Genomic DNA, 12,202 nt, shown 5'->3' with positions numbered 1-12,202 from the left:
CTTATTGCTTCCAAGAGTTATTACAAAGAGGAAACCACAAAAGGGAAGATGGGAAAGATGATAGAGAGAGGGATTTCATGCTGTTCATGGAGAAGCAAAAAACAGGACAAGTTGATTATAAAGGAAAAGTAATAATGGAAAGTAATATGGAGCAAGGATAGAAAGGGAAATAATGGCTTGAGAGAAGAAAGAAGGGGAAAAGACTATATTCAGAAAATAGCCAGAGGCTGAGAATACCCTTGGCCAAGAAAATTTGGGAAAATACACAATGCATATCTCTGTCAATAATCTAGACTGTGAAGGCAGTGTAATTTTTAGTGTTATGAAGTCTATGATCCTTCTCTGAATTTGTGTATATGCGTGTGACTTTTTATTCTAGAAAAGATGGAAAAAGCACACAGGAACCATGGGTGTAATCATGCAGCAGGGAGAGCCAAGTACTTGGAGGACTGGTTTTATGGCAGCCACATTCTGAACTACCACAAATAAGTCCCTGTCAGCCTCCTGATAGTGTACTGATTACCAGTGTGACCAAGGGGAAAAATCTCCCTGCTGCCAAACTAGTCATCGGAACTGTGATGAGAAGGTGACAGTGCCACAGTGGGTACAAGTTCAGGGATGTGTTCAAAATCAAGGGGAAAAAACTAAAAAGGAGGAAAGGTGGTAGCTCATTCCATCATTCCATCAGTCCCCTTTACACAGTAAAATGGTTCCCAATCTCTAGTTCCCCTGTGTGTCCTAAAACCCCCACTTGATGTCACCAACAACCTCTTTGTTCTAAACACAACAGGTGTTTTTCAGAACTGATCTTGATGCCTTCTCTATTGACAACACTCCTCACTGCTGACTCTCCCTTCTTTTGTGATGCCAGATTTCCCCTTCTATCTCTCAGGTCACTCCTTTTGATTCTCCCCGCTGGCCAGCTGTCCTTTAATTCGGGAGCTGCTCCAAGGGTCTGTCCTGTATCTTCTCCTCTCACCCAATATACTCTTCTACTGAAGTATTATTCCCTTCTGGGTCTCAAGGTACCACCTTTACTCTGATGACTCTCAAAACTATCTCAAGCCAAGATCTTACAGCCCTGGAGACGCAGCTGTTCACTGGCTGCCCTCATCTGAATGAGCACCGGGAATTGATAATACTATGAGTCCAAGTTCCTTCCTAGTCTCTCTCTACCCACACTGGCCCTTGTATTACTGCTCAGCAAACAACCCAACCCTCACCCAGGTAATTTCATTAGACTTCTGAGCCTCATCTTTGATTCTTTTCTCTTCTTTAGATCACAAATATTTACTGATGTCACTATGTACCAGAGACTATGCTAGGTGGGCCCCAAGATGAAGTAGTATAGGTCAAAATGGTCCTTACTCTTGGGGAACTTATAGCCTCAGGCACTTTTCACTCTCGCCACCCATCCTGCTAACATCAACCTATTGTTCTTCAGATGGTCCCCTTCTCTCTACCAGACTGCTACTCTCCTATGGTAGGGTTAAGGTATCCCTGGTTTCTTGCCTTGATTGCCTCAACTGCTTCCTAACTCATTTCTGTAATTCAAACTATTTCCAAACCAATTCCAAACCATTTCCACAATACAGGGAGAGAAATCTGCCTAAAACCAATTTTATCACACCGTCTCTGCTTAACACACTTGGGTGGCTCCTCACTGCTCTAAGAATAAAGGTAAAACTCCTCATTAAATGACTGAAAGCAAAGGCTTGGCCAAGGCCTATGGGAACCCTAGGAATGAAGACAACACAGTATCCTTTCAAACCTGAAGTCTTTAAATATTCATTCAACGGTGTTAATCAGGAAAAACTGATTCTATTAATAAAAATTGAATATCCACTTACATCTAAAGTTAGGAATTTGCCATATGCATTGAATATAATGTAGCATTTTTTATGCATATGTGCTTTATACATATACAAAAATGGATCCTGCTCTACATATTGACATGTTATGTAACCTACTTTTTTTATTTTCATGTTGTGGATGTCTTTCCATGCCATTAAACATTCTTCCATCACTTCACTTGATGACTACACAGTGTTTTGTTGATTTAAGTTTGACCTTTCCAAAGTGATATATGAATAAGTTTAAAAAATTCAAATAGTATTAAAGCATTTGTAATAAAAAAGTAACAGCACCTTGTGCTACCTGTCCCCATTTCAGCCCTGGTTTCTAGAAGCAGCCATTTAAGAATATTTTAACTGTAGTTTCTCCAAATTTACCTCTATATTTCCAAGTAATATGGGCATGACACATTTTTTAAAAAAGATTTATTTATTGGAGAGAGAGAGCATGAGTGGGGTCACAGGAGCGGGGGGAAGGTATAGAGGGAGAGGGAGAGAGAGAATCTGGAGCAGACTCTGGGTGAGCGAGGAGCCTGACTCGGAGCTCAATCTTGCGATCCTAAGATCATGACCTGAGCTGAAACCAAGAGTTGGACATTTAACCAACTGAGCCACCCCAGGTATGCCAACACTTTTTTTTTTTCTTGATTCGTCTATTTTATCTATTGACTTGTGGTGTGATGTAGTCAATCATTCAACAAATATATATTATCCATAGTGCCAGGCCTCTTCCAAGGAATGAATGAAACAGATAAGATCATTGCATTCATGAAACTTATATTCTAGGAGAAAGGCAATTACAAAGCAAATAACTAAATAAAACAATTTAATATATAGTGCTATGTGTTATAAAGAAAATAAGACCTGGTATAGAAATTAGAAAGGCTGACTTCAGGTAGGGTGGTCAAGAAACATTCCTTGGTGATAGCATCTGCATCAAGTTGCATTGTGAAAATCTGTGGCAAGAGCTGCATTAATTGGGATATGGGTTGGATGCATGTAAACAGACCCTTAACAATTTTTTAAGTGAGCCAAGTCTATTTTTCACTTTACATGACAGCCTGAGGGCCTTCCAGGGATCCAGGCTCTGCTCTTCATCTGTATGGTCCACATCTATGTTCCCAACAGCAAGATGGGGGAAGGACAAGGGCACATCTCCTCTCTGTAAGGGCACAACTCAGCCATTTTCCACCTCTTCTGCCTACATACTTTTGGCTAGGACGTAGTCACACAGACATACCTAGCTGCACGAGACACTTGAAATGTGGTTTCTATTCTGGGCAGCCATGAGCTGAGCTAAAATTCTATCACTGTGGAAGAAGAAGAGAATGAATATTGGGGCCCGACTGATTCTCTGCCAATAGAACACATCACACAGAGAAAAGATCAAGGGCAAAGGACTTGAGGAGAGAAAGACACTGACTTGTTTAAAGAAGAGAAAGAAGGCTAGTGTCACACCATGGTGGTTGCAAAAGGGAGAGTTGGAGGTTATGAGATCAGGGAGGCAGATGAGGACCAGATGATGTGGGGATTTTTAAAACCACAGCAAGGAATTTTACTTTTATTCAATCAGGAGCAATAGGAGCATTTTCAGCGGGGAACAGATGTAACCATTCTTTCTTCACACCTTCTCCTTTCCCCATTCCTTAACAGCATCCTATCACTGACTTTGATTAAATCATTCAGCACTATTTACTTCATCATGAGAATGTAAATATTGTTCATTGCAGAACCACAGTATACTAAGGTTCCATTTCCTTTCTTGCACAGCTTTTAGTGTGCATCAACATCATTAGTTTTTCACTTATATCATTATATACACACAATGCACACAAATACATGGCTTTAATTCATTCTAGATCCTCTATCAGACTATCTACCCTCTATTCTGTCCAGTTTATTTTTTTCTGTCTTCCAGACATCTTTTGTTGCAATCTCTCATCCACCCAGGAGATTATTCTTGTGAATCAGTTCCTTTTTAATAACTTTACTACCCTGTTAAGGCATCTTGAGATAGAGAGGACAAAAAATAAGCATGATCTAGCCACCAATTTAACTGAAATTCCATTAATGCTTTAGCTTAAGAATCTTCTCCTTTTGCAATAACTTTTAACTTGGTAAAATACATTGAAAATGAGACCCCCTTCTGCCCCTTCTGACATTTTTGTGAACTCACAGAAAAGATTCAAAGGGCTTCTGATTTGTTTTTGTCACGTTGTTCCTTTGAACGTGACTGAATGCCAGGAGGGGACGATGAACTGATTTGGCTTTAATCCGGCTGTTCTCCTCTGTCTCTGGACAGCCAGCTTGGACACTGCCTCTGCCCCCAATATCCCATTTCCTCTATAATGTATTATAATTTCTCATTTGCTTTGTGTATTCCTCTAGCCCTGTAAAGGCAGGAATCTGTCTTGTTGGTTGTTTTTGAACCACTCAGCTTATTGCTTGAATGACTTTTTATGGATACTTACCTATTTCTTGGATAGTGGATGCTATCCACCTCTTCCCTGAGAAGAAACTTTTTTACTTGTAATTATGTTTGTTTTTTTTTTTTTTAGATGTAAATGCCACTTTTAGCTTTATCTTTCCTCTGAGAATCCCAGTTTTACTCAAGTTTAAAAGCCCACTTCAAATGCTACCTGGTCCCTGAGGACTTCCCTGAGGAAACTACATCCCTTTCTCTACTTAGCGTGGTCAGCATCTCACCCTTAATTAGCATCCAGTAAATGTTGCCTGAATAAATAAATTAAGTCATCCAATGAGGAGCCAAATAAACTTTTTAATACTGTGTATTTTTTAAATTTCAAGCTTCTATCATTAAATGGTTAGCAGTTGACAAGCTAGCATGGTTAACATCAAGCACCCTTCCTAGCCTACATGCAGACATGCAGCAAAAGGATAGTTAACGTTTTCTTCAACTGTTTATTTGGCACGGCAAGGATAATGTAACCAAACCTCTCTGTTTTCTCTTGTCCAGGGATTTCAAATGGTGACAAAAAGAACTTTATGCTGAACTTCTAATGACTCCCAACTTATGTCACCTGTTCTTTGTCAGAAACTTGTTAAAAATTTTAATACAGATGAATAAATTACTATACTGGAAGAAGTATAGAGTTCTTACATAAAAGTCAACAACTTTGAAACAAAAAGATAAGTTTCTTGGCTGATTATTCTCATGACATAAGAATAGCTGAATTGTTTAAAACAGTATGCTTTTATTATGTACTTAAAGGAGAACTTGATGTTAGCCAGGAATTATATAATTATAGGATTCAGGGCTAAATGAGACCCCAATAAGTTATTTATTTAATTATCCAGCTTTCAGAGATCTTAAATAGCATGGGGCAATTTTAAAATTTAAAAACTGGGTAAAGATTTACGGTTATATATCATATCAACATAGTGGACAATTTTTATAAATAGCATTGCTTATTCAAAGTCAGCTAGTGTGATCCATCCTGATATTTAAAACCCTCCTATCTTAAATCCTCCTAACTTATAATTATGATAATTTTGCTTCCTTTCTGTAAGCTGGGGCAGTAAGTCTGTCTTACCTGCACCACATATAACCACTTGATGATACCTGGAATGCTGCTATGCATTTCAAATTTGTCCTGTTACTATTCAAAAAAATTCTTATCAAACCAAAATTGTAGGCATGTAATTATTAAGCATCATCATTTTCTAGGAAATCAAATCAAAGTCTATAAAACTATTTTGCTTAGGCTTCATAACACATTTTAGAGCTTTCATTGAATTGAGCTTTCTGTACAGTTTTCTTTCGAAACAGTGAAAAGATGCTCAATATGAGTAGTCATTAGGGAAACACAAATAAACACCACAATGAGACTACCTTGCACACACCAAGATGGCTGTAGTAAAAAAGACAGACAATAACAAGTGTTGGAGAGGATGCAGAGAGGTTGGAACCCTCCTAAATTGCTAATGGGCATGAAATAATGATGCAGCACTCTGGAAAGCAATTTGCCAGTTCCTCAAGAAGTCTAAACACAATGACCATATGACCCAGCAATTCCATCTCTAGCTATATAACTAAGAGAAATGGAAATATACGTCCACACAAAAACTTGTACAGAATGTTAAGAGCAGCATTATTCAGGCCAGCCAAAAAGTGGAGACAACCCACATGTCCACCAACAGATGAATGGATGAACAAAATGTGTTTTCAAACAATGGACTATTTTTGGCCATAAAAAGGGAATAAAGTATTGATACATGCAACAACATGGATAAAACCTGAAAACATTAAGTCAAAAAAGCCAATCACAAAATACCACATATTATATTCCTTTTCTGTGAAATGTCCAGAATAGGTAAATCTATAAAGCCAGAAAGATTAGATGCTGTCTAGGATGAGAGTGGGTGGCGGGGGAGGACTGAGGAGTGACTGCTAACAGCTATGGGGTTTCTTTTTGGGTGATAAAAATAATCTAAAATTGGTTGTGGTGATGGTTGCACAATTCTGTAAATATACTAAAAACCATTGAATTGCACACTTTAATGAGTGGATTATATGGTATGTGACTATATCTCAATAAACCTATTTAAAAAAAAGTAACAGAATTCAGCACTCTTTCCATGGATAAAAGACCCTCATAAAAATAAATTGGCTGATTTAGCAAAACAAGAGTATTTGGCTTTTACTCCCCCTCCAGACACTGTTGCTTTTAGTTCATTTACAATTTTATCTACTTATCCCTTGTGATACGTAATCAGAGCTCAGAGCCTCAACAGGAAGTCCATAACTGTTCTTTCAAACAAACTTAAAAAAACAGTTTAATAACATTATCTAATAGTGTATTAAAGCACTGCTTTGATGCCATTTTATGATCTTAAGTTCTGCTTTCCATTTTGAAATAACAGAAGGGCTTATACAGATAATCTGACTTTACAAAACTTTTTCTCATTGAAAAAAAGTCTATCATATTTAAGACAAAGCAAACTGTGTTCTTAGGTGTTTTTAAATCCCTATGTAATCTACAATAGCTCTATAGGGAGTTAAGCCATAAAATGCAGTCCCAAACATAAGAGCAGCACTTACATAAGCAAGTTTCATTTAAATTAAATGAGCTTTTTTAAGAGTTCAATTGATCACTCATGAATTATTTACCTGTGTTTTGTGTCACTAATTTCTCATGTATCCTATTTCACCAAGTAGCTCATACAATTCCAAGGTACCCCAATCTCTCCTTTCTCAAGATATAAAACTGCACAAATTTATCTCTGAAGTATTTTACATATGTTAGCCAACCCTCTAAGGGAATGCTAAACTTCTCCAAGGCAATGACCTTGTCTTAAATATCAACACCTCACAGATACCCCATAATTGCAATGTGTCGAGGTTCAAGACTTGGCCCCGTTCTCCTGTTAAACTCTAATTCATATACTTATATACTATTCAATATGGGCATGTGTATTGATACCTAACTCAGTTTTTCTTCATTTCCAACACAAATTTGTGTTGACTGCCCTGAAATCTTCAAAAATTCTCGATTTTCTTCAGACTAACCTCCCAACAGCCTTAGTATGGCTATCAAAGCTCTTTGCCATCTTCTCCCACCTACCCTTTCTAGGCTGAGCTTCACATGCTAACACATCAATGCTCAAAGTTCCTCTCCCACACTCTACTGTCACATCACCAGGACTTTGCGGTCTCTTGGATTGCTCTCCAGTCTCTCAGAAGTCTGTCAGTGTTTTTAAGAATCATGTAAAAAATCATCTTCTCTACAGACTATTCCTTATGAGAATTAATTTTTCCCTTTGAAGTGCTCCCAGGCACTCTGGTGTTATACCACTTTTCACAGCTTGACTTTTACAGTGCTTAGAGGCATGTCTTTCTTCCCTAATATTCTCTGATGTTCGAAACCATTTTATTCATGCATTAGTCCCCTAAAGGTTTGTAACCCCACCCTATACAGAATAATCACTCAATACATGCTTGCTAAGTTGCTTTTTTTTTTTTTTTTTTTTTGAGATCTTATTTATTTGAGAGAGCAAGATAGAGCATGAGCAGGGGGAAGGGGTAAATGGAGAGAAACAAGCAGACTCCCTGCCCAGGGAGCCTGTTACAGGGCTTGGTCCTAGGACCCCAGGATCATGATCTGAGCCAAAGGCAAACAACTGACTGAACCACCCAGGTGCCCCTAGACTGAACTGTTCTTATCTTAATTTCCCCACAACACCCAAGAATAGTGTGGAGCACATAGCAGTTAATCACAAATAATGCTGATTGATAAAAGTTCTTGCAGGGAGGATTTAAATCCTTAATGACTGATTTTAGTGTAAAAAAAAAAGTGTCAAGGGGCACCTGGGTGGCTCAGTGGTTGAGCATCTGCCTTTGGCTCAGGTCATGATCCCCAGGTCCTGGGATCGGGTTCCGTGTCAGGCTTTCCATAGGGAGCCTGCTTCTCCCTCTATGTCTCTGCCTCTCTCTCTCTTTCTCTCATGAATAAATAAATAAAATTTTTTAAAAAAAGGTGTACAAAAAAAGTGATACATCTTGACAAAGAAAAATTTATTCTCTAAGTTGTTTCCACACTGAATTGGACCTAAGTAACAGAGCTTTTGGTGTATGGAAAACAATGAGCTGAGTAGTTTGAATATATTTTTATTTTCAGTGGTTCTTCTGGAGTGAAAGAATTTTGGATGCAGTGAAACGGCAGGACACCTGCACCCCAATGTTTCTAGCAGCAATGTCCACAATAGCCAAACTGTGGAAGGGGCCTCGGTGTCCATCGAAAGATGAATGGATAAAGAAGATGTGGGATGTATACAATGGAATATTACTCAGCCATTAGAAATGACAAATACCCACCATTTGCTTCAACGTGGATGGAACTTGAGGGTATTATGCTGAATGAAGTCAATCGGAGAAGGACAAACATTATATGGTCTCATTCATTTGGGGAATATAATAGTGAAACGGATTATAGGGGAGAGAAAATGAGTGGGAAATATCAGTGAGAGTGACGGAACATGAGAGACTCCTAACTCTGGGAAACGAACAAGGGGTAGTGGGTGGGGGTTGGGGTGACTGGGTGATGAGCACTGGGTGCTAGGCTATATGTTGGCAAATTGAACTCCAATAAAAAAATATACAAAAAAAAAAAGGAATTTTGGAAGTCAAATTCTTAGAATGTACATGGATTTTTCACTGTTTATTCAAGATTCATTCAAGTACTTACCATTAATTAGTAATGTCTCTGGACCAGACACCGAGAAAGGTGCTGGATGATAAAATGAATATGATAAGCCCTGACTTGAAGGGGACAAGTCTCAGCAGAATCTGGGTTGGGACAAGTCTCAGCAGAATCTGGGTTGTGGTGGCTCAGAAAACAGGACTAATTAACTCTATGTTGATGAATCTGGAAGTTCTTTAAAATGTACACTTTTAAATTCAGATTATAATATGTATGTTTCAATGTATATTAAAAACAAATATATATGGGCAGCCAGGGTGGCTCAGCGGGTTTAGCGCCGCCTTCAGCCCAGGGCCTGAGCCTGGAGACCCGGGATCAAGTCCCACGTCAGGCTCCTTGCATGGAGCCTGCCTCTCTCTCTCTCTGTGTCTCTCATGAATAAATAAAATCTTAAAAAAAAAAAAAAGATATAACACTATTTTATTTAGAAAACCACTTTAGATTCAGCAAAACACATAAATAGATGCTATAAAGCAGGGCCTGGGAAGATGGTAAGGCAAGAGTTTTCTAGTATAAAATGCAGGGAGGCTTTCCCTCCCCAGGCCATGCAAGTGCAGGGTCAGCCTTGAGAACCAGTGCCCTGCTTTGAATCATGTACCCTAACCTCTCCTGCCTCACTCTAGTTCTGGCTCGGCTATGAATATTTAAGAAAATAATCATTTTGTGTTATACTCAGTTTTGTGCACTTGGTACACTTCATAACAAATGTTTTATAAATTATTTCTGGCTTACCAAAAATGGAGCTGTGAACTCATGGGGCACTGGAATGAGACCTATGCAAAGAGCAGGTCTACTTTTTTTTTTTTTTTTTTTTTAAGATTTTATTTATTCATGAGACACACAGAGAGAGAGAGACAGGCAGAGACACAGGCAGAGGGAGAAGCAGGCTCCATGCAGGGAGCCTGACATGGAACTCGATCCTGGGTCTCCAGGATCACGCCCTGGGCTGAAGGTGGAACTAAACCGCTGAGTCACCCGGGGCTGCCCAGAGCAGGTCTACTTTTTGGAGGAAGGGGCAGATATTAAGGGAAAGAGGCAATAATATAATTAGCACATTATAATGACTATCATGCTAAAAGCTTCCAACTATTCAGATTAGAATTCTTATACCTAAACTGTTCTGCTATTATCTATAACCATTAACTTATGGTTTTGCTGGCTTTGAATAACATTTTTTTTTTAAGATTTACTCATTTTTTTTGAGAGTGAGAAAGGGAAAGTGTGCAGGGGCGAAGAGGGGTGGGGAGAGGGAGGAGAGAGAATCTCAAGCAGACTCTCCACCCAGTGTGGAGACTGATAACAGGGCTTGATCTCACAACCCTGAGATCACTACCTGAGCCAAAACTAAGAGCTGGATGCTCAACTGACTGTGCCACCCAGGCACCAATCAAATAACTTCTTTATTGGAATTTTTCTAAGGTCAATATTGAGTGAACAGTAATATTTCACTCAATATTATTGCATGAACAGTAATAAAACTACCAGAAAGGTCACAAGCCAATATTAATATTCTTTCAAGACAGATTATTTCAAGGATTAGTACTTGAAGATGACTTCCCTTCTTAGTTCCTGAGTCTAGTTATTGATGGGTAATTCAGGACCAAATAGGGAAATTTTGAAGGCATTTGGTTTATAGGACTGGAACTCAGTAACCAAATACATCATGAACTTAAATTGTTGTTCTGAAAACTAGTTTCATATTTAGGTACATTAATAAATACAGCAGCAGGGATAAGTGATTTAGATTTGAAAGGGCATTGACATCGAGTAGGAAAGATTTTCCTGTTACACTGAAGCCATGACAACTGGGAATCAGTTTGTCAAGTGTTACTGCCTCTGGGAAATCAATGTTCAGTGTCAGGTAAGATTGCAGAGCAGCTCTCTGAAAAGTTCCAAATACAGATATAGTAGAACATCTTCCTCTGGGATGGCTTAATTCTATTTCTTCCTTACATGTGTATAAGATGCTCAAGAGCTGTCATCCATTTATTTTGGGTTGATTTATTATGGTAGATTTCTTCTTTCATTTCACTTTAAAACTGAAATTTTTTATCTACCGAAGTGTGAGGTGTTGGAACTAAGAATTTCATATATAGCTCTCCATGGAGCCTCGAGAAGTTTGGCTGTGATTGTGACTTATATTTAAAACTCTTTGGGGTGATCCCTAAATGAGGTTCTGCATGTTCTGTGGCAATGGCAGCACACAAAGTCATTCTGAGCTGCTGTAAATAGTGCTGTTTGTGTAGAAAGAGGTTTTTTGTACTGAATAATAAAAAGGCTGAGGCTACCCTTAAATAATATGCCTGGATTTTCCAAGTAAAACCTCTAAAATCATGAAAAAAATCTTTTTTTACCAATGAAAAAGGACAATTCCTAAAAAATACCCTATTACTCAAATAATAAGTTAAAATGACCGTAAATGACTTGACCATCTCCCCTGTATTAAAAATGCCTATATTTGTGAGCTACACAAAGTCTTTCTAATTTAACTCTTACTAACTAAAGTTTAAAACATCAACCCCAAACAAGTTAATATATTTTAAATGTGTAATTGAAGTCAACTGAGAGTTAAATTGAGTTTATTAATGTTGTAATAAATTACAACAAGCTCCTAAAAGTTTTTCTTCCCTTAAATGTGATCCCTATCACCCTTACCTACATAGCAATGCAAAATCCAAGCTTGTGAAAATAAAGTTCATGAAGAATACTATCCTTACTGAAATCGTTACTGGAAATAATTTTCCATGAAAACATTTTTTAAGAAATGTCTTAGAGGAGGCTTGGTCAGTTAAGCATTTGCCTTCAGCTCAGGTCATGATCCTGGAGGCCCGGGATCAAACCTAGCATCAGTGTGTGTGTGTGTGTGTGTGTTGGGGGGGGGGGGGCGCGGGGGTGGTGCTCAGCAGGGAGTCTGCTTTTCCCTCTGCCCCTACCCCTGTTCATGTTCTCTCTCCTTCTCAAATATATAAATGAAATATTTAAAAAAGAAAAAATTTCATTTCTAGAGGTAACATAAGAATATGCATTTATACATATATGTATACATATTCATTATACTTGTTTTCTTAAATCCCAGAAAAACATTTTTAATATGCATTGGCTTGCCCCAAATGTTCATTTTTGGATCAG

The 12,202-nt window shown here is 38.3% G+C and overlaps 1 protein-coding gene across 1 annotated transcript in view; it reads left to right on the top strand.

Moving 5' to 3' along the window:
• Positions 1 to 4,927, top strand: part of PLEKHS1 (pleckstrin homology domain containing S1) — a 52,967-nt gene extending 48,040 nt beyond the window's left edge. Inside the window, exon 15 of the transcript XR_012020568.1 lies at positions 4,831 to 4,927. The gene's annotated coding sequence lies outside the window, so the exon portion shown is untranslated. The remainder of the gene's footprint in view (positions 1 to 4,830) is intronic.
• Positions 4,928 to 12,202: the final 7,275 nt, after the last annotated feature.

The sequence above is a fragment of the Canis lupus genome, chromosome 29, assembly GCF_048164855.1.
Source record: "Canis lupus baileyi chromosome 29, mCanLup2.hap1, whole genome shotgun sequence".
Lineage (NCBI taxonomy): Eukaryota > Metazoa > Chordata > Mammalia > Carnivora > Canidae > Canis > Canis lupus.
Note: the sequence above shows the minus strand (reverse complement) of the source record. Positions and strands in the feature narration are given on the sequence as shown.